The 22,322-nt window shown below is 42.9% G+C and overlaps 1 protein-coding gene across 3 annotated transcripts in view; it reads right to left on the bottom strand.

The window, feature by feature from the left end:
• The window catches only part of LOC136582684 (receptor-interacting serine/threonine-protein kinase 2-like), a 65,688-nt gene extending 63,689 nt beyond the window's left edge, over positions 1 to 1,999 (bottom strand). For all 3 annotated transcript variants that reach the window (XM_066583869.1, XM_066583872.1, XM_066583873.1), the window contains exon 1: positions 1,882 to 1,999. The gene's annotated coding sequence lies outside the window, so the exon portion shown is untranslated. The remainder of the gene's footprint in view (positions 1 to 1,881) is intronic.
• Positions 2,000 to 22,322: the final 20,323 nt, after the last annotated feature.

The following is a 22,322-nucleotide window of genomic DNA, read 5'->3' as shown; positions in this document are numbered from 1 at the left end:
TTGCCCCACAAAGAGGGCGGTACTATATGGCTGCCAAACCAAAGATAGCTCATCGTATAGGGTATATATATCAAACTGTGTACATAGATAGAAATGTATATATATATATATCATATAATGAGTATTTAATGATTATGACGTCACCATGTGCCATCCTATGGTGACAGATGTTTTCAATATGCTTCTTGTAGTCCAAGAACCCCATTAAAGCCAAATTCTATCCCGGAACCAGAGGTGGAGTGGGGTAGATTACCTGCACTTGTTCTTCTCTTCTATCCCTCCAATTTGTTGGTTCTGAGTCCTGATTTTAGTCATCCGAGATGGCCAACACAAGCTTCAGCTCTACCTAATCCTGTGCATTGATAGTGTTAGACTACTAATCCATTACACCTGCTTGGTCCCAGATGCTCATGGAATTGGTCATGGGTGGTGGTGTGACACAGGTTCAAAGGAGGACTTGTGCACTTTTAATGTTGCATACTAAACTGGGAGCACGAACTATCACCCTTAGCAGCTCCTCAGCATGGGGAACTGCCTACAGTGTTGCCCCTTTTAATGGCTGCCATGATTCCACAGTTCTGCTGTCTGGCTCTGTGTCTCTCTGCTCAGGACTACTTCAGGGACTCTCTGGACTGTAGCTGTGATGCATCTCCAGCCCTTTTAGTTGCCCCCTTACACTTGATCTGCACTGGCCAATTATTGAACAGTGCACAGTGTTTATTAGGTAGTTAGAAAATTGCTACAGCCATTTCGGATTGGCTAACAACAGAGCCCAAAATGGGCAGATCAGAGTGGCGCCAGAGAAGAACAACTGAAGTTAATATACCCCGCTGCCCCTCCTGTTTTAGGAGAGAACTTTGTAGTGAAACTGGAGGGTCACTTTAAATGTGGTCTTAGCTGATAGCGCTCTGAAAATTCACCTATCTAAAGGAATCCTAAAAGATTGAGAATGTACTATAGGGTTGTCTGTTTTCCCTTAACTTGTGTATTTATTATTCTGGAAAAATAAAGCATCCCACCCCCTGTGATCCTCAAGATCAAAGTTTGGGGTAACACATTCTATTAGGAACTTAGAGCATTAGACACCCCCCTCCCCTTGTAGACTGTAAACCCTCGCAGACTGGCCCTTCTCCCTCTGTACCACCCTGTCACTCATGTACAATACTGGGCAAATGTTTTAGGCAGGTGTGGAAATAATGCTGCAATAGAAGAATGTTATTAAAAACAGAAAGCTACGGATTGGCTCTAAATTTATTCTGCAGCAGGACAACAACCCCCAACATCCAGCCAATGTCATTAAGAACTATCTTCTGAAGAACAAGGAGTCCTGGAAGTGATGATATGGCCCGAAAGAGCTCTGATCTAAACATCATCTGGTCTGTCTGGGACTACAGGAAGAGCTATAATGGATCTGAGGAAGCTACATCTACTAAAGATCTGTGCTTAGTTCTCTAAGATTTTTGGAAGAACCTCCCTACCGAATTCCTTCAAAAACTGTGTGCAAGTGTACCTAGAGGAACTGATGCTGTTTTGAAGGTAAGGGGCGGTCACACCAAATATTGATTTCGTTTTTGTTCATTCACTTTGTATTTTGTTCATTGATAAAAATAAACTATTAACACCTCTATTTTGAAAGCGTTCTTACTTTGTAGCAATTTTTCCACACCTGCCTAAAACTTTTGCACAGTACTGTACACTTATTGTACTTTTTTTGTCTGATGTTATGTTTTTAAATGCTTTTTTTCCCGATATGTACAACACTCTGGAATTAATGGCACTATGGAATACTAGTAATAGACAAACTTCTAACCATGAAACATGCAGTGATGTAAGACAAGTCAACATATGGTCTATATGCTGCTATATATTGTTAGGACTCACCGCCATGCTGTCCTGCTCTGAACGCTGCTATGGCAAACAGTAAGAAGCAAGATCTTCTAGCAGTGTGTAACCCAGAGCACAACCCTCTCACCGACGCAGCCGCCCCCTCAAAATTCCCCTTTCTGCTTTACTATTCATTAAAGAGACAGAGTTGTAGAAGGAAGGATACAATGACAGGAGGGACAGTAGTCCCTCCCAGATCTCCGGCCGGCTCCTGGAAGAGAAGAATCTGTACAGTAGATTACTTAGTAATCAACCATAACATATGTTACATTCCGCTCACAAGCATGAAATACAGCAAAGGTGCAGGTCTCAGCACTGACACGGGACTTTTGGGAAAAGTTCATCTGGCTGGATGCAGATCAGCCTTCTTTTATCAGTTAACAGATCCGTGTTTTTTTAACTTTTAAAGCAATGAAATGGATGTCTAGCGGACGCAATCTGAAGCAAATCGATCTGTAAAGAATGTCGTTAGTTTCCGTTTGCATCAGTTAGATTCTGTTATGATCAGCTAATAGCAGATCCATCAGATTAAAGAGATCCGTAGAGTACAGTATAAGGGCGGCTTCACACGGGCATATGCATTTTTTGTGCATGCCTCAGCACAGCGTATTTACGCTACGAACGAGGATGTTTTGCGCACGTATAAACGCATTATACTGTATTTTTTGCGCTAGCGTTGCATGTTGGTTTGTGTGCAGCAGACAACATTTCCCCTATTCAAATGGCTAGTGAGTTCTAGATGTGTTCTTTTTCCCATGCAATTGCACATGATTCTGCACATCTCATTATGCATAGCGCACCCCCCATAGATTTATATGAGGATCTTTGATTTGCAAATGTGTACAAATGTAGAGCCTGCTGCCTTTTTTATGCTTTCACAATAAAGGCAGGTAAGAAGAGGGCTATTAAAATCAATGGGTCCTATTCTCTGCGTATTGTGCAGGCAAAAACGTATGCAAATACACCTGTGTGAAGCCACCTTAAAAAGGAAACGGAAAGGTCCATTCCATCCAGTTTTCAAAAGTCGTCCGGGTTAGGCCTTTTTACCATAAAAAAAAAACTTAAAACCAGACGAAACAAAAGCAAACTGAAACAAAACAAGTCCTGTTGACATTAGTGGGACGTTATGGATGTGAAAGCACTAAAGATTTATCATATCCATTTTTCCGTTTTTCTGCTCCCAGGATGGGAAAGAAAACTGGAAACAAAACTCTGATGTGAACCCGGTTTTTACTTATCAAAGGCAGTAAATTGCTACAGAGCATTTTCCCCTCTCTGATGGGTGCACTAGCGTAACATTAGGGGATTCAGGGGATGCGGCCCATAAGGCCTCTATTCTCCATACAGGGAGCCCAGTACTATGAATAAAGCATTATAGTTGGGGGCCCTGTTACAGGTTTTGCATTGGGGTCCAGGAGCTTCAAGCTACACCTCTGGATGGCTGTACATGTGGTTCTCATTTCTCTCAGCACTGGTGGGAGGAACCTGTTGTGGTGTGCTCTATAGATTGTGCACAGAGAACTGCAGACCCTGCTCTCTAGATGTCTGTAACACCACATGAAATCATGTTTTAGGACAGTGTACAGCAAGAGAGATTTCTGTAGCTAAAACACAGTAAAAAGTGACTTACTATTAGCTGCAGGCAGTGTTTGTATGAGTATCTCCTTCCATCCCCCCACCCTTCTCTCTGATTTGCTCTCTCTGTACTTTGCTGCACAGGATCATCCCCCTCCCCCACTCTGTTGTACCATACTGGTATCTTCTGTCAATTGAGATAAGGCAGTGGACCACAAGCTAAGAGGAAGGGAGATGGCACAGGAAAAACTGATGAATTTTAATGCATGTGCATGCCCGTGTGGCATCCACATGTGTTGCGTGTCCATTTTTTACTTGCAGGTATGATCCATGTGTCATCCATTTCTTTTTTCTCATGAGCAAAAAAAACCTTGAAGGGGACTCAGTTTTATCTAGAATTGCTTAAAGAGGTTTTCCCATGACTTAAAATCGCTTTATACCCACTCTGTTATTCCTGGTTGCTGCTGACCTGGATATGTGTCTGCTGCAGCCAATCACCTTGTGCAGACAATGGTTGGCTGCAGCAGTCACATGTCCTGGTCAGCAGCAACCAGGAAGGACAAAGTGGCTGTGGAGCATATTTAAATAAATAATAATAATCTTTATTTGTATAGCGCCAACTTATTCCGCAGCGCTTTCAGGCATGGATAAATGCAAAACAATACAACAATTACAATGTGAGGTACATTGGGTTAGACACAAATGGGTTGGGGATGGTATAGGAGGTGCAGAGTTGGGGGGGGGAGCAAGGCATGGGGAACACAGGCAATAGGGAATTTCATGTGCAGATCAATTATTAAAAGGCAAACGGGGTGGGGCACCATGGGGAGGGGACTAGGTCAGGAGATTTGGTATGCTTCCCTGAAGAGGTGCGTTTTTAAGGCACGTCTGAAATTTCGTGCATTCGGAATTGTCCGGATGCCTTGGGGTAGAGCATTCCAGAGGATGGGTGCTGCTCTGGTGAAGTCCTGTAGGCGAGCATGTGAGGTTCGTATTACAGGGGTGTTTAGTCTGAGTGTGTTAGCCGATCGGAGTGAGCGGGCTGGGTGGTGTACTGACAGGAGGGAGGCGATGTATGCTGGCGCAGCGCCATGCAGAGCTTTGTGAGTGAGCTAGAGGAGTTTAAATTTAGTTCTGCAGTGGATGGGCAGCCAATGCAGCGACTGGCATAATGCAGAGGCGTCTGAATAACGACTGGATAGAAAAATGAGTCTAGCTGCTGCATTTAGTATGGATTGGAGTGGAGCAAGTCTGATGCGGGGAAGGCCAATGAGTAGCGAGTTGCAGTAGTCAAGACGGGAGTGGATGAGGGCAACCACGAGCGTCTTTAGCGTGTTCGTGGTTAGGAACGGACGTATTTTAGCAATATTTCTGAGGTGCATGTGGCATGTTTGGGCCAGAGATTGGATATGGGGGGTAAAGGAGAGCTCAGAGTCCAGTGTGACACCAAGGCATCGGGCATGCCGTCTGGGGATTATGATGGTGCCAGACACTGGAATGGAGTTGTTGAGGGGAGGTCGGTTAGAAGGTGGAAAGACAAGGAGGTCAGTAAATAATGGGAAAACCCCTTGAACAACGATCAGTGAAAAATGAAACACACATGGATGTGCTGCGTTTTTTACTGCACACCCACTGACTTCAATGGGTAAATGTTGTTCAAAGAGTTGGACTAGAATAGGACATGCTACAATTTTTTTACAGTCCATGTAAAACATGTATATTTGTATAACCCCCTTCACTGTAAAGACAATACATAAACCAATCGAGGAGATCAGAGGGGGCATGACATACATCCACCAGACATACAGGACCAACATGTGGCCCTTAGTTGCTATGACTAAGTGTTGCATGTCGGTCTGAAATGCGTCAGCTGGTGTAATACATCTGTTTCTCCTGTTTGGATTTCATCTGCTACAATAAAGCCATCTTTTATGGACACTAGATCAACTATGTTTGCTTTTGTTCCACCTGAATTCCCACATGATCCGTGCATCCTTCTGGGCGGGTAAGCTGGTATTTATCTTTTGATGCGATCAGACATCTAGACTCCTGTATGTTGAGTCAAAACTCTTTTGGTTGTTTCTATTTTCACCAATTTGTGAATACAGGAATTTGACGGTACATTTCCTCCACCTACTTATTCCAAAATGCCCTTTGACATTGTCTAAATGAACCCATTCACCAGTATTCATAAGAATTAAACACACACTATTAATGGAGGCCTGTAACGTATGGCAGGTGCGAAGCTTGGTTTCCTGGCATGAGGCGTAGTGATATGAGCAGTACTTTATAACAAGGGCAGTAGCTGACACTCTGCTCATAGTTGGTGAGCAGCCTGTGGTAGTGAGAATCCCCCTTCTTCCTGACTACAGCAGAGATTGTGGCAGTGGCCCAGTGAAGCACTGGGGCCCCACAGAGTTGGTAAGTGTATTGTTTTAGGAAAAACGAAGGCTGAGAGGAGACTTATTAGCTGCCTGCAAATATCTGAAGGGCTGTCACAGTGCAGAGGGATCAACCCTATTCTCATTTGCACAAGGATTCTATGATTAAAGGGGTTTTCCAGGGAAATACTATTGATGACCTATCATCAGGATAGGTCATCAATAGTTGATCAGCTGGGTTCCTTCACTCGGGACCCCGACCAGCCAGCTGAACAGGCGCATGCTGTCAGTGTAGTAGCCCAGAATGAGTGGAGCCTCTCCATAAGTGTGGATGTATTTAGCTCGTGCTTACTGTATTGTCAGTGTGTTGCATGTTGCATGAATATGATGTGTATTGCATAGCTGCAGCACTGAATGGGTTTTGTATGCCATGTGACCTTGTCATATAAATGTGGTTGCAGGGTGCATGAGTGTTGGTCTTTGGTGTTGGTTTTTTGGGGGATTTGAGGTCTTGTGCTATCAGCCTTGTGCTTGGGCTACTCCCAAGAGAAGTGAGTAGGAGAGACTTTACTCAGTCCCTAGAGGAGCACCAGGATGGAAGAGGTCGAGTGGATGCCTTGTGAATGCCTGGTCCCAATGTACCCAGACCTTTATGTTGATGGATGGGAAGGAATGAGATAGAATGAGGAGCCGCCATGCAGAGTACCCACTTTCCAAATGTGAGTGATGACTGGTAGAGAGCTGGAGTAAGAAGGAAGTGTGTTGTCAGGATCCGGACCCACAGATAACAGGACTGTGGTTTCTCCTGCCTACCCGTGAATCCTTCCTGTCACACCACTTTGTGTTTTGCACTGCTTTCCTGCTGGCACGTATTGCTGAACTGTACAAAGTTGTTCCAGTAAACGAGCTTCACCGACCGTTCCCAGTTTGGCATTGAAATTTAAATCCCTGTGTGTAGACTCTTTATTGCTAACAACTGGAATCACCACAGAGGACAGAACGGTGGCGTCATGAGTGACAAAAGGACTGAGGTAAACCACCACTGGGTTAACCTATTTAATAGCCTGCCCTTGGCCCCTTGGACATGTCCCTGGTTACCCTCCGGGTGGGAGACAGTAGCACCACCATGACAAGTGCTAAACCGATCCCCACTGTCTCCTAGGCCAGGCCCCGCTCCTCCGACACTGCATCAGCGCTGCAAAAACACAGATGTCAAAGCGGAAACCTCTGTGCCAACCTCTGTCGCGTTGATTTTAATGGGAGCCGTGCCTGCAGTTACAAACGACGGCCACTACACAGAGGTTGGCGCGAAGGCTTCAGCTCCGACCTCTGTGTTATTGTGGCGCTGACAGCTTGCACCTGCTCAGCTGGTCGGTCGAGGACCCAAGCGACGGACTCCGGCCAAACAACTATTGATGACCGATCCTGATGATAGGTCATCAATAGTATTTCCATTGAAAAACCCTTTAAGGCATTTGTGTGGGCTGGAAAGTGCACATGATGGCGGCCCTTTTTCTCTCTCACCATTTAAATTAGGACCATAATAATATCTTAAATGGAAAAAAGTTCCTCATAGAAAAGGTTGGATGGTGGAAAGCGCACACTAAAAAGAGGAAGTCACAGTTAAGCAATAAGGGAAGAATAGTTATAAATAGCAAATGTGTAGAGAACAGGTGGCTTCATGTATAATATTGTCATGCAAGATAAAACGGGAAAGGAAAGGGTTATACATAGATTTCTTAGGCCTCTGTCACACGACCGTATGTTTTTGTGTTCGCCCATACACGCCGTAAAATCACATGAATGAAGAATACCCATGATCAAGTCCCGATCATTATCAGCGTATTCTGGGCTATTTACATCGGCGGCTGCAGCGCATCGGCAAAAAAATATGCTGCAGTGCAGAAATCCATCGCTCAGCAGAAACCCTCAGAATTACTACTGATGCTTCAATAAACCAGCTGTCTTTCTTGCCAGTGTTGGATGCAGGTAAACTCCCTCCCCATGCTTTCCCCCCCGCTTCCATTGAAGTCTATGCGAGCTTCCAGCGTATCTCATCAAGAGATAGTGCAAGACCCATCTTTTGACGCAGCGTATAAAATCAGCCCAAAAAACATTCATCTGAATGAATATATTGGAATCCAATGCTTCAGATGGTCACAGATTTTTTTCACGTGGCTAAATAGCGGCATATATGGCCGTGTGAATAAGGCCTTACTGACGTAGAATAGCAGTGCCTTAGTCTTCATTGACTTCAATGGTATTAGATTTTGATACAACTTAGTTTTGCAGTTTCATGCAGATAGATTGCGTGTCGCATAACTTCAATAGAACCACTACAGAACACCACAGGACTATGTAGTCTTGTGAAAACTGCAAATAGTTTTGTGATTTTGTAAAAGGAGATGTGAGAATCCCCACATAGTATTAATAACAGGATCTGTGACTTCCACTTACTGTTCTGCAGAAATAAAGGTAACCGTTGGGGGATTTCTTAGCTTTATTACCCTGTAGGCTGTTTCTGAGTCCTTTATAACAGCTAACAAGTCAATGCAGACTTGATTAGTTGATTAATAAATTTGTATTCTGAGGAAGTAGCATAGACGGACAAGGGAAAAGCTCCGAGGTCAGTTTTGTGTCAACTGATCAAAAGTTACTAACGTCATGTGAAAACAGAAAGCCTCACCTACTCTCTCCTTCCTCCTTTCCTTGTTGATCGTAAACTCCTGCGGGCAGCGTCCACTTTGTGTCTCCATCAGTCGGTTACTCATTAACGGCCGTTTTACATAGGCCGATTTCACCGCTAGGGCAGTTTCAGACTAACGTGTTTTTCACCCCTTCTGAGGCCGTGATAATCACAGCTGCATAACGAGACAAAACCAAACCACTGATTTCAATAGTTTTGTTTTTACTAGCTTTTTTCTCACCCGTTGATTGAACAGGTGAGAACAGATAGTACTTGCCCTATCTTTTCCATATGTAGAATTAACTATGTGCAGAAGTGATAGGGCAGGACCAATCTTCCCACGTTTTTTTTAAAACTCTGGCATTATGGCATGGAATTTGAACAGCCGGCAAAGGGAAGAAAATCTCCCTCATTCAGGCACAACTATGCTACGTACCGGCGAGCGTGGTTGCGCATACGGCCATCTGAACCCGCCCTCCAATGAGAGTCGATCATCAAGATGGGCATTTACACAGGTCAATATGGGGGAAGGAAGTGGACCGACCTATCTTGCTTAGGGTTTTACTCATTACTGCCCATAAGCCTGTCCGGCAGAGAGTTGGCAGAGAACGCATATAGCTGTGTATAGCACTGCTCATGCCTGCGAACCACATGTCACGGATATGCGCAGTGTGATTTTTTTTTTTAGAATTTCCCGCTCTGTTCAGAGTAGGGATTTGTATGGAAATGCTGTCCATACGCAATGTTTGCATATGCACAGCGTAACATACGCAGGCCATACAAAGAATTTAATTTTCTTGTGTATCAATGTGCAGTATCCACATGCCGGTGTGGATGGAACAATGAAAGCTCATTGCCTCCATCCACCACATATCATGCGTGCGTGCAACACACGCGTGATGTGCGGTAAAAACACGATTGTGGGCATGAGCCCTTAGGGCGGTATCAGACAGCCGTATCAGTAACTACGCTCGCTGCTGTGGAGTGTAGTTGTACATGAACGGGTTTTCCTTTTCTTCTCAGACTTTTCAAACTCCATGCCATAGAGCAGGAGTTTGAAAAAAAACTCAGGAAGATAGGTTCTGCCCTATCTTTCCTGCACGTAGTTAATAGTGCAAGTATTTACAACTGAGAAAAAAGCTAGTGAAAATGAAACAACTGAAATCAATAGTTTTGTTTTGTCCCATTACGCGGCCATGATTATCCTCTGTTTAAGCCCTCATAATAAGTAATGGCGGCACTTGCTTGGCACTCTACTGAAGTAAGAAAGTTCCGATCCTGGCCGCCAAAGTAACTTCTGGGCAGCACAGCATTGGTGTTCAGTGTTGCAGTCACATGATGAATCAGAGTCGAGGATAGGAGATTTCTTTCTTCATTGGAGTGCTGGTAACTAGGCAGAACCCCCCCACTTCTTTTTTTCAGTTGTTCTTGACAGCAAACACCCCTCAACGCATTCACATGAGAAATGTGCTGCCCAGAATGCAGATTTTTTTTTGTGCTTTAACCCCTTCCCTCCATATAACGTAAGGGTACGTCATTGCAGCCGGGTACTTCCCGCAACTGGACATACCCTTACATCATGTGGATAGCGCAAGATCATAAGAGATCTAACGCTATCCGGCAGCGGGAGCCGGCTGTCACTGATAGCCGGCCTCCCGCTGCAACAGTGGGGGTGCATCGGAGATGCGCCCCTGCTGTTAACCCCTTCCCTGCTGCGATCTATGTAGATCGCGCCATGGGAAGGGTTCACAGAGAGAGTGCGCTCCCTCTATGATGTTATCGGGCTCTCGCGATATAATCGCAGAGAGCCCAGCTGGTTGCCATGGCAACAGAACACCAGATACTGGCGTCCTGTATTGCCATTGCCTATGATCAAGAGAAGTTCTGCAATGCCTTATCATAGTGTTCATAGGTGCTATGGTGTAAGTCCCCCAGAGGGACACAAATGGTGTAAAAGAAAAAGAGCAAAATAATGTACAAAAAATAAAAATGTAAAAAAACCACCTTTTTGGGGGCTTTTTCTCATATTAGCATTAAAAAAGCCACATATTTGGTATGGTTGTGTCCGTAACGACACGTACAATAAGTTTAACATGCTTTTTATCCTGCAGGTCAAAAAGCGTAAAAAAAAGGCTAAAAAACTGAGGCAAAATGCTAAAAAAACACAATAAAAGTGATTAAAAAAAACCGTATGTACGCCAAAATGGTACCAATAAAAACTACAGCTTGTCTCGCAAAAAATAAGGCCTCACAGAACTCTGTCTATGGAAAATAAAAAAGTTATAGGACTTTGAATGCAGCGATTTAGAAAAAAAAAAAGATTTCCAGGAACAGTGTTTTTATTGCAGAAAAGTGGAAAAATGGAAAAGAAAACATAAGAATTTTGGTATCCTTGTAATCATACCGACCTGCAGAAAAAAATGGATTGCGTCATTTATGCTGCATAATTAACGGTTTAAAAAAAAACAACACAAATCTATGGCAGAATTCATGTGTTTGCTCTCCCTGCGATCTTGAAAAGAATAATAAAAGTTTTACAATGTAGTCTATGTATTCAAAAATGGCGCTGATAAAAACTACAGTTCGCCTTGCAAAAAATAAGCCCTTATACGGCCGTGTTGACGGAAAAATAAAAAAGTTATAGCTTTTGAAAAATGGAGATTTAAATCCACCAAAATCATCGCGTCCTAAGGGCACATTCAGACAACCGTATATCGGCCGGGTATTCACGCCGGCTGATATACGGCGTCTCTCTCTGCAGGGGGAGGAGGCTGGAAGAGCCGGGAGCAGTGCTCTGAGCTCCCGCTCCCTCTCTGCCTCCTCTCCACCCCCTCTCCACCCCTCTGCATTATTTGCAATGAGAGGAGGCCGAACAGGGGTGGGGCTAAGTTCTGAAATTAGCTCCACCCCTGTCCCGCCTCTCTTAATTTAAAATAGTGCAGGGAGTGGAGAGGAGGCAGAGAGGGGGCGGGAGCTCAGAGCACTGCTCCCGACTCTTTCAGCCTCCTCTCCCTTTAGAGAGGGACGTGGTATATCGGCCAGTGTGAATACGCAGCTGATATACGGTCGTCTAAATGCGCCCTTAAGCCCAAAATAGGCCATGTCCTTAAGGGGTTAAGAGACCCAATCAGCTGATGAATGAGTGTCAACTCATTGTGTGCAGCTTCACATGGGCAATTTTTGTGCCCTATTTTGGGCCCGTATAAGAGGGCTTTTAGTGTTTACTATTGTTTTTTCCTATGTAATTTACTAAACCCCTTTTTATTTTTTTTTTGCATGTATTCTTTATTTTTTCATTACGGTAAAAAAGGGAAGGGGTTACAACAAAGGTAAGTAAAATCAGTGGGTAATCACTTTGTAAAACAATCAATCTTGAACATAACAAAAACAGTGACAGCTCTGTTGAAAATGAAATGAAAATTATCAAATGAAAGAAAATTAAAATGCAAAGAATAAGCGTTAATATAGTGCAATAAAATGGGGAGATAGGAGAAACTTAAAGGAGTTGTCTCACGGCAAACCTCAAAATTTTACCTTACCCCATTCCCCCTGTCACCCCCCTGGCATAAAATAGCAAATTAAAGCGGTTTTTAAACCGCTTGCTACTCACCGATCCGACGAAATAAGGACTTTAAAAAATTTTCTCCCAAAGATGGCCGCCGCTCCTTTCCCAGGGATGCACTGCAGTTTTCTCCCATGGTGCACCGCGGGTCTTCTCCCATGGTGCACCATGGGCTCTGTGCGTTGCATTGCCAATTCCAGCCTCCTGATTGGCTGGAATCGGCACACGTGATGGGGCGGAGCTACGATGACGACGCGGTGACCAGCTCTCCGGCACGAGCGGCCCTATTCACCAGGCAGAAGACCGCACACCGCAAGCGCGTCTAAAAAAGCAAGAAGACATCAGAATTAGACTGATCCATGGCAACGGGGACGCCAGCAACAGAGCAGGTAAGTGAATAACTTCTGTATGGCTCATATTTAATGTATGATGTATATTACAAAGTGCATTAATATTGCCATACAGAAGTGTATAACCCCACTTGCTTTCGCGAGACAACCCCTTTAATGATTAGGGGGCAACAGTGAAATGTGGTGGAGGGCCGGAGTCTCTCTGTGTGAAGGACAGCCAGGAGTTCCAAAAATGTGTGAACTTCTCTAAGTCTCCTTCTCGTCTAGCTCTGATCCTCTCAAAGGAACAGATAGTCTTCACCTCATTATACCATTTCAAGATGGAGGGAACTGTGCTGTCTCTCCAGTACCTGGGAATTAGGATCTAGCCACATTTATGAAAAACGGGAAAGTGGACTAGTACTTAATTAGGAGGCCTGGAACATCCATGTTTAAGAGGACAGTCTCAGGTGTAAGGGTGATGTTAGTTTTAAAAATAAGACCAAGTATCCTCTGGATCTCTTCTCAGAAAGGTCGTAAGAGCGGGCATGAAAACCAGATATGGGTGTACGAACTGATACCATCTGAGCATCTCCAGCATAGAGGAGAATAGTCTGGGTCTATTTTGTTGAGTAGAGCTGGGGTTTTATACCATCTGGAGACGATTTTGTAATTTAATTCGTGGAACCTGGTGGAGGAGGAGGACGAATGAGACCTACATATGATATCCTTTATCTCATCTGTGGTAAAGGTGGTGTTTAATAAAGAGTCCCATCGGGGAATAAAGGAGGGTTGTTGCTCGTTCTGTGTCAAAGCCCTATAGATTTTAGAGATTGGGTTCCTAACAGGTTGGGAACTCCAAAATAATTTATGAAATAGTAGATTCTGATCTGTATCTATAATATCTGGAGAGTGCAGCACAACTGAATCCCTGATGATATGTATGTCTTTGTTTTTGAGTAAAGGATCTCCTAGGTGGTTTAGAAACTGTAGATCCTGTGGTACAGACTTGTCTTTAATGAGGCAGCGGCATTGTAATGCCGATAAATGCGTGTCTATCGTGATTTTCTGTTTAAGCATTCTAAACACTAAATCCCTTTTCATGTGTGCAGTCTTCTGGAATTAATGGCGCTCCAAAAATAATAATTGGAAGCAATAAAGCTAACATGAAACAAGCAAACTGTCCAGTTATATTGGTATCACAAGTGCAGATTTTAGAATTTCAAAAAAATTACAGAAAGTGGCCATACTTATTGGTATACTAGCCGTAACTTTGTTAGGGCAGCGCCTCAACCAGGTTGATTGTAGTTGAAGATTTTGTATCAGGAATACCTGTCACATTCATGCACATACAGAGGAAGGCTGTGTACAGAGGAAGCACCCTGTCCCGGAGGTCATCCAGTGGAGAGCTAAAAGCAGGGAGAGATCCCTGGAGACCAAGACCCCAGGGAGAAATGCATGCTGAAAATGTAAAAAAAGAAGAAAGGAAACCCCCTGCACTCAGAGTGTCCCAGTAAGATAATTAGTGCCAAAAGACAGTCCGAAATGCGTCAGTCAGACTGTAGCCATTGAAGTGTTATGGACACAGTGAATGATGGTCAAAGGGATATATACTGTAAGTGGATACTGGTTTATTCAGTACAAGATATAAAATGGTGCAACGCGTTTCAGAACTAGAAAGCTCCTTCTTCAAGCACACAACCAGGGCTTCCTCTCCTTTCTTCTTTTTTTACATTTTCAGCTTATTGGTATACTAATAGAGACTACAAGGTAAGGTATAGGCACCTCATCCCTCCGCATACACAGAGACAAAATGCTATATGGAAGAGCATTGCTAGTCCCACTGACATATGTATTGCACCATGCAGGCTTACAACCTATTAATGCCACCCCATACAACTCCCCCCTGGCTGGTTGCTCTGCACCTCAAAAGTGAACCACACTGGTTCTGATGCCCTGGGCTTCCCCAGCATCTAAAGCCAGGCTGCTTAGTGCAAAAATAATGATAAATACCAATAAATATGAGGTATTAGTTAAGCTTGCATATTTTGGCAAATGCATCAGCCAATACCTTGGCTGGGTGTGGTTCACCTTTGAGTTGCAGGGCAACCCGTCAGGCTTAATCCAGCCTGGGCATCAGTTTATAGGATGTACGGTAAGTTGGAAAAATATTACAGAATTGAACCCAAAAGCTAGCACATTTGTAGGTATAACCATTTGGGAAGTATACAGTATACCTGCCTTGTGTGGATTTACCCCTACTCCAAGTTCACACGGGGCAAATTTACATCATATTTTCTAACTGAAAGTCTACACATGTAAAATCGGATGCCTTGGAAGTTGCAACAAAGTGATTATAAGTTTATAAATCTTGTCCAAACACAGCTGAAACAAAACTCTATGAAATTAGACCTGCGGGAAGTGGATATTTGATCTACATTGTGTCAAATACAGCACAGGATTTTATGAGAGAATTTACAACCAAATGACGAATGTCCCCCGTGTGAACAGGAAGTTTTTCTTATAAGAGCCTGACAGCTGTCTCATGGACTATCGCCCCTGTGCTCTCACAAAGGAGCAATAGTCGTTCAGACAATGGAGGTGGAGCGGGCCATCTGCCTCCATTTCCTGCAAACAGGCAGTTGTTCTTAGATGAATGATTACCTGTTTATATGGGCCAACAGTCCCTTGATCTTAGATGCACTAAAATCCTAGCAACTCCGGCAGGTGAGTGATTTCTTGCTTAGCGCCCTGTTGGCAGCCATATGTACACGGGACAACTATTTCCCAAATTTGTTTCCTGCTGTAATCACCCGGTATAAAGGTACCTTTAGGGAACACTCCTACTGGTAATACAAGATCAATATCTTCTATACATTTACTGGGTTCAACTCCATATTACTGTTAACTAGAGATGAGCGAACGTACTCGTTTCGAGTAATTACTCGATTGAGCATCGCTATTTTCGAGTACCTAGCTACTCGGGTGCAAAGATTCAGGGGGCGCCGGGGAGCGGGGGATGGCGTGGTGGAGTGGGGGGTAGCAGTGGGGAACAGGGGGGGAGCTCTCTCTCTCTAACTCTCCCCCCCACTCCCCTCTGCAACCCCCCGCTCACCCACGGCGCCCCCCGAATCTTTTCACTCGAGTAGAGAAGTACTCGAAAATCACGGTGCTCGAGTGAAAAAGGGGCGTGGCCGAGTACGGTCGCTCATCTCTACTGTTAACCCTTTCCAATCCACTGTCTGACGTCTAAAACATTCTGATTGAAGGCTATACAGCTCCGATGACGAAGACATCCAGCAGGGTATTTTTACTGTATATTACTGGCCGCTCTGTTGTCAGGGGCCTGTCCAGCATGTCACATATTGCAGTACTAGGTCTAGCCAGCAGATGGCGCCATTGTATAATGACAGAAAGAGAAAGCCCCCTAGGAAACCCTGAATCTAAAATTGCATTGCAAAGGGTTAATGTACAGTTCTCTTTCCAATACCAGGTTGTTCACACACTGCTATATATGTGCAGTACAGGCAAACGTTATGGCATAATAAACAGCAATTAGCTCTTGCATTCTTTTCATCACAAAAAATGGCTTGGTATTCCTAAACAAGTTCGTAAATACTGAGGTTGAATTTCAGGAGTGAGGCTGACTATTTATATGGCAGGGAATGTTTAACCCCTTCAGTGGCGGGTTTCTTACCACCCTGTCGTGCCCACCAGGGTAGGTTTTTAAAATGGTCTAATCATTTAATTTAATTTCAACTAATTTTGCAGTCGCGTTCCATTTTCATATTTCCATTGACAGCCATATGAGGGGGACAAGTTGTACTTTTTGATGGCATCATTTTTGGGTATATATAATGTATTGCATAACTTTTGTAAAAAAAATTGTAGGGAGATTGGGGGAAAAAAATAAATTCTGCCATTTGTTTTCTGGATTTCATGTTTACGGCGTTCAGCGTGCAGAATAAATAACGTGATAACATTATTCTCTGAGTCAGCACGATTCCGGTGATAACAAGTTTATACAGTTTTTTTATGTTTTGCTATTTTTGTACATTTAAAACATTTTTTTCCCTTTAAGGGTTGCTTTTGTGTCGCAACATTTCAAGAGCCTTAGTTATTTTTTTTTCCATTGCCAGCGCTCTAGAAGGCCTTGTTTTTTGGAACATGTAAAATTTTGATCGCTTTTTATTCTATTTTTTTCTAGGGGCAAGATTAACAAAATCTGTAATTCTGGCATGTTTTTTATTTTTATTTTTCACTGCATTCTCTGAGCAGTATAAATAATATGTTAAAGTAATTCTACATGCCGGTACGATTATGCCAATACCAAATTGTAATAGCTTTTTTTCTTTTTTGCAACATTTTCACAGCTTAAAAAAAGAAAAAGTAATAAAAGCTTAAATCACCCCCCTTTTGCCATATCTATAATAAAAAATCTAAATCATAAAAGAAAAATACATATTTGGTATCACCGCATCCATAAAAGTCTGATCTATCAAAGTAGTGCATTATTTACCCCGCACGGTGAACGAAGTCCGAAACAAAATATAAAGAACGCCATAAATGCACTTTTTCAGTCACCCTGTCTCCCAGAAAAAATGCAATAAAAAGCGATCAAAAAGTCGTATGTATTTTGAATTATGACTAACGTTAACTACAGGACATCTCGCAAAAAATGAGCCCTTGTTCAAGTACGTCGACGGAAAAATAAAAAACTTATTGCGCGCAGAAGATGTAGAAGAAAATAATTTAAAAAAATTAAATGTCTTTGAAAAAAATACAAGTACTACAGCAAAAAAAAAAAAAACTATACAAGTTTGGTATCGTCGCAATCATACTGACCCATAGAATGAAGTTATCATGTTGTTTTTGTTACAGTTTGTGTGCCATAGAAACAAAACGCACTGAAAGATGGCGGAATGTCATTTGTTTTGATTACGACGCAGGGATACCACATGTGTAATTCTGTTTTTAATTTTTTTACAAAGTAAAGGGAGACAAGTGTTTTTTATTTTTTTAATAATTTTTTAACTTTAAAAAAAAAACTTTTTAATTTTTGTCCCTTTAGGGGACTTCCACAGAGACCCATCAGAACCCCCTGATCACATTCCGGGAGTCCAATGGTGACAGCCCTTTACATGCTGCAGTCGCATAGACCGCAACATTTAAAGGGTTAACAAAGCAGAGAGCGGAGGTTTTCTCCATTCTCTGCTGTGTAAGAGCTGGTGCCTAGCTATCCTCTGACAGAGGGAGCCCTGTCAAAAAACAAAAAAAGCTAAACATTTTTTAAAATTTCCGTGGGCTATACAAACCATAAAAAAAGGAGGAACTGAAATTGAAATTTTTGTATACATTTGTAAATTAATGAGAGAAAAGTACTCCAATAAAAGCCATAAATTTGATATATGGCTTATGTTGAAGTCAGGTGGGAGTAAAGTTCTGTCAGCCTCAAAAAATAACACCTGCTCTATCCTCTCCAGTTGGTTTCAACCCATTGCAATTCATTTTTGGTGGTCAGCAAGAAACTGCTTAGAGGATGGAGATGAACTTGTGATGAGATGGAAATTCATAATTTTTTGCATTCAAAATGTTCACACATGGAGCACTGATGATTCATATAAGGCCTGTCACATCCACCCCTATCAAAACAGAAACTGACTGCAACAAAAGGGCTTACAGAGGATACAACAGTGACGCGCGCTCTTAAAAAAATCAAGATATGTAACGGTGTCTTCAGCAGCATCCAGGGTTGTTGAAAAATTTGCAGTAACTTCTTAGAAATTTAAAACTTCACCTTTAATCCATTTCGCATATAAATACAGCAACGTTTCGACTGTATAGTGTACAGTCTTTATCAAGCATTTGGCTTGATAAAGACTGTACACTATACAGTCGAAACGTTGCTGTATTTATATGCGAAATGGATTAAAGGTGAAGTTTTAAATTTCTAAGAAGTTACTGCAAATTTTTCAACAACCCTGGATGCTGCTGAAGACACCGTTACATATCTTGATTGACTGTGGATGGGAGGTCTGCATCCATTTTCAGCTTGGCACCCAGTGAGCCCATTCAGCTCTAGTGAGTATTTCTCTCCTATATATCTGTTGTGCTGCGATTATTACAACATATTGGCTCTTAAAAAAATCAGCGAAAACAAAAATTTGATGTGTGACCTCGGACAAATTACTCTGGCGAATTGGACGTTTTCCACAGTATTTGCCTAAAATACAGGCCAAAGAGATTACACTTTTATATAGATGCAATGTCTGTGCGCACACAACTGGCCTCGCTGGACCACAATAAAAATGTTGGCTGAGCTCAGGACATTTAAAAAAAAAACAAATGCCTGTTATCTTATGACATTGTATGGAGTTTTCAAAAGAATGGAAGGCGTAAGTGCTCAAAGAACTGTGTGAACCTACCTCAGAGGACTTCTTGAAGGACATACTTAAGGATGTCTTGAGAATCAAGAGCAATTAGTTGATAACAACCTGACGTCCTAGATTGCTGGAATTCACTGGATATGAATCAGGGAGGAAGAGGGAAGGGCTCTATGATGCAGTGGGCAGAACTACAGCCTGCATTAGGAGTAGGGAAAGGGCAGAAGTAAGGCTGGCAGAGAAGCCAGCATTAGTGATCATGATGGAAAAAATGACTCTGCTTGCTGGATCCAGAAGCCCCGCAGCACCATGACTGGGGACACTAAGAAACATTAAGCACAGATGTTTTGCTAAGTGAAAGGCACCACAACACTGAAATACCTGCAATAAACATGTCTAACACTGTACTGAGTACAGATTCAGACATTACACACTTCACATTGGGGTGACAAAATAACTTTGAAGTAGATCTGTCATTATAGCTTTATATTCACCATCCACAAATTCGGCCTCCAATACCATCTCTACGCTGACGACACCCAACTGTACACCTCCTCTCGTGAGATCTCTGAACCATGCCTCTAAAATAACACCCGACTGTCTGTTCACTGTCCTCCCTTTTTCTCAAGCTTAACCTCTCTAAAACTGACCTTCTCATCTTTCCGCTTTCCAACCAACCTCCCCTAAACATCTCCATTCCAGTGTTTGTCACCATCATAACCCCAAGACAGCATGCCCGCTGCCTTGAGGTCATACTGGACTCTGACCTCTCCTTTACCCCCACACCCAATCTCTGGCCTGAACATGGCTATGTGTCATCCCTCTGGGACCAGAGCCTGGTAAGTGCCACCATGACAACCCAACACTTAACCCTCCCAGCTCTTCACGTTAGTCAAGTGTCCAGGGTACCCCTATGGGGTGTTGCCCGCTGTGACATAACAGAGGACAACTTTATGTGTTGCGGCTTCATTACCAGCTAAGTGCTGTTTGTCATTTTGCTTTCCTTTGTTGCTGCACTTTGGGCTATTATTGTGCATATCCGCAAATGCAGGTCATTTGTGGACGAAACACTACCCCTGCACCTTCTTACCGCCCCACCCCGTTTGCTCATAATAACTGATTTCCACATGTAACTCCCGTACTGCCTGTTTTCCCCCATGCCTCATCTCCCCCCGTACCTCCTGTATCACCCTCACCCCTTCGGTTGATAAAAAGAGTGAAAATTGCTCACAAGTATTATTTTGGGTGTAAAGTTGGAGATCAAGACACAATATGGGCACCTCACATCAGCTGGACTGTGTGCTACTCTGGAATCACACAGCGGCTCAATGGCAAGAGGAAGTCAATGTCATTTGTGGTACCTATGATTTGTCGCGAACCGAAAGATCTTCACTCAGATGGCTATTTCTGTATGACTAATGTTGCTGGATTTGCAAATAAAAACAAGTCAAAAATAATTCCTCCTGATTGTGAGCGATCCTTACAAAGTGACGCAGCGGCCGACCAGTGCTGAGCACACTGAATTAATGCGCAATGACACATTCAGATCCAAATTGAGTGTGCTTGAACTCACTGCTTGGGATGCATTTATGCTAGTTGTGCAAAACCTTCTTGGCAACCAACGGACAAAGAACCTCGTTGAACTTCTAAGTAACATGTTAGCAGCGTATCAGCAACTCGGCTGCCAAATGTCTCTAAAAACTAATTTCTTACATTCTCATCTGGATTTTTTGGGTGATGTTAGTGATGAATATGGGGAAAGATTCCACCAGGATATTGCCACCATAGAAAAAAGATATCAAGGCCACTTCAACCCCAACATGATGGCGACTACTGCTGGTTTCTGCAGCGGTCAACAACAGACACTCACAAGCGCAACAGCAAGTACCTAAAGCACTTTAGAGCAGTGAATGTGCATTGCGTAAAGACTCAAGTGAACTTTTTATTCACACGTTTGTTGATGTGAAGAAGTTTTAGTAATCTCTCAGGTGTGAAGTACAATATAGTTCTGTACAGCGGCTCAATAACCAACATAAAATCAGTTTCTCACAGCTGTATGAATAGCCAATGATACTGTGTATAACTTTAGAACCCGACGTCCAAGGCAAAATCCGACTACAGATTCGGACTCTGCGCATCCAGTTTAGTATAGAACACATGAAATACCCCAAGTGGCAGACAAAATTCTTTTTCTGTGATCCGGTGTTACAGAGCCAGAGTATTTACAAAAAATGTCAGAATATGGTGTGGTCCTTCATGTGGCAAACGTCACTTACAATTAATGACATTAATAAGACTCTGTTGATATTTCCGTTCTTGTGTTCCATTATGGAACAGAAGAACTAAAATAGTACAGCTGCCAGAACCTGGAGACGCTTGATGAAACCTATTGACTATAATGGATTTCATTTGGTTCCGTTCAAGGGTTCTGTAATTTTTAAAAAAGCAGTGCTATTGAAAAACAACATATTCCACTAATACAAACAAAAGCAATTACAATTTTAGGTTATTGATGAGTATAATAGGTGTACTTATATCAAAATTCAGAAGTTAGAAACCAATATATCTTAGAAGGGGGAATACCAGTTAGGTCTGGAAAACACAGTTATCAGATGATTGTAGTTTTAGGTCTGCATATTAATGTTACAGAATTAGCTGTCAGGTGACATATGGGTCAGGTTATTTTTTTTCTGACTATATTATTATGTTTCTAATTGATCTCGTAAGTGATTAAAGTGAATTTGCGAAATTATCGCTGTTGAAGAATGATACCAAATATCCCATATCTTGTGGAATTTTTCAGGACATTTCCTGTTTTAAAAAAATTCTTTTTTTCATAAAAGATGACTAACCAGATCACAGCATTGAGTAATAGTAATACCCTATCAGACGTGACGTATGAGTTAAGTATTTCTCCCTTATTATATTTTTGCACATGGATTTATACTATTTAGAGATGAGCGAGCACCAAAATGCTCGGATGCTCGTTACTCGAGACAAACTTTTCGCGATGCTCGAGGGTTCGTTTCGAATAACGAACGCCATTGAAGTCAATGGGCGACCCGAGCATTTTTGTATATCGCCAATGCTCGCTAAGGTTTTCATTTGTGAAAATCGGGGCAATTCAAGAAAGTGATGGGAACGACACAGCAACGGATAGGGCAGGCGAGGGGCTACATGTTGGGCTGCATCTCAAGTTCCCAGGTCCCACTATTAAGCCACAATAGCGGCAAGAGTGGCCCCCCTCCCAACAACTTTTACTTCTGAAAAGCCCTCATTAGCAATGCATACCTTAGCTAAGCACCACACTACCTCCAACAAAGCACAATCACTGCCTGCATGACACTCCGCTGCCACTTCTCCTGGGTTACATGCTGCCCAACCCCCCCTGCACGACCCAGTGTCCAAAGCGCACACCAAACTGTCCCTACGCAGCCTTTAGCTGCCCTCATGCCACGCCACACTCGTGTCTATTTATAAGTGCGTCTGCCAGAGGAACCGCAGGCACACACTGCAGAGGGT

The sequence above is a fragment of the Eleutherodactylus coqui genome, chromosome 11 (genome assembly GCF_035609145.1).
Source record: "Eleutherodactylus coqui strain aEleCoq1 chromosome 11, aEleCoq1.hap1, whole genome shotgun sequence".
Taxonomy (NCBI): domain Eukaryota; kingdom Metazoa; phylum Chordata; class Amphibia; order Anura; family Eleutherodactylidae; genus Eleutherodactylus; species Eleutherodactylus coqui.
This window is presented reverse-complemented; position numbering and strand designations above follow the sequence as displayed.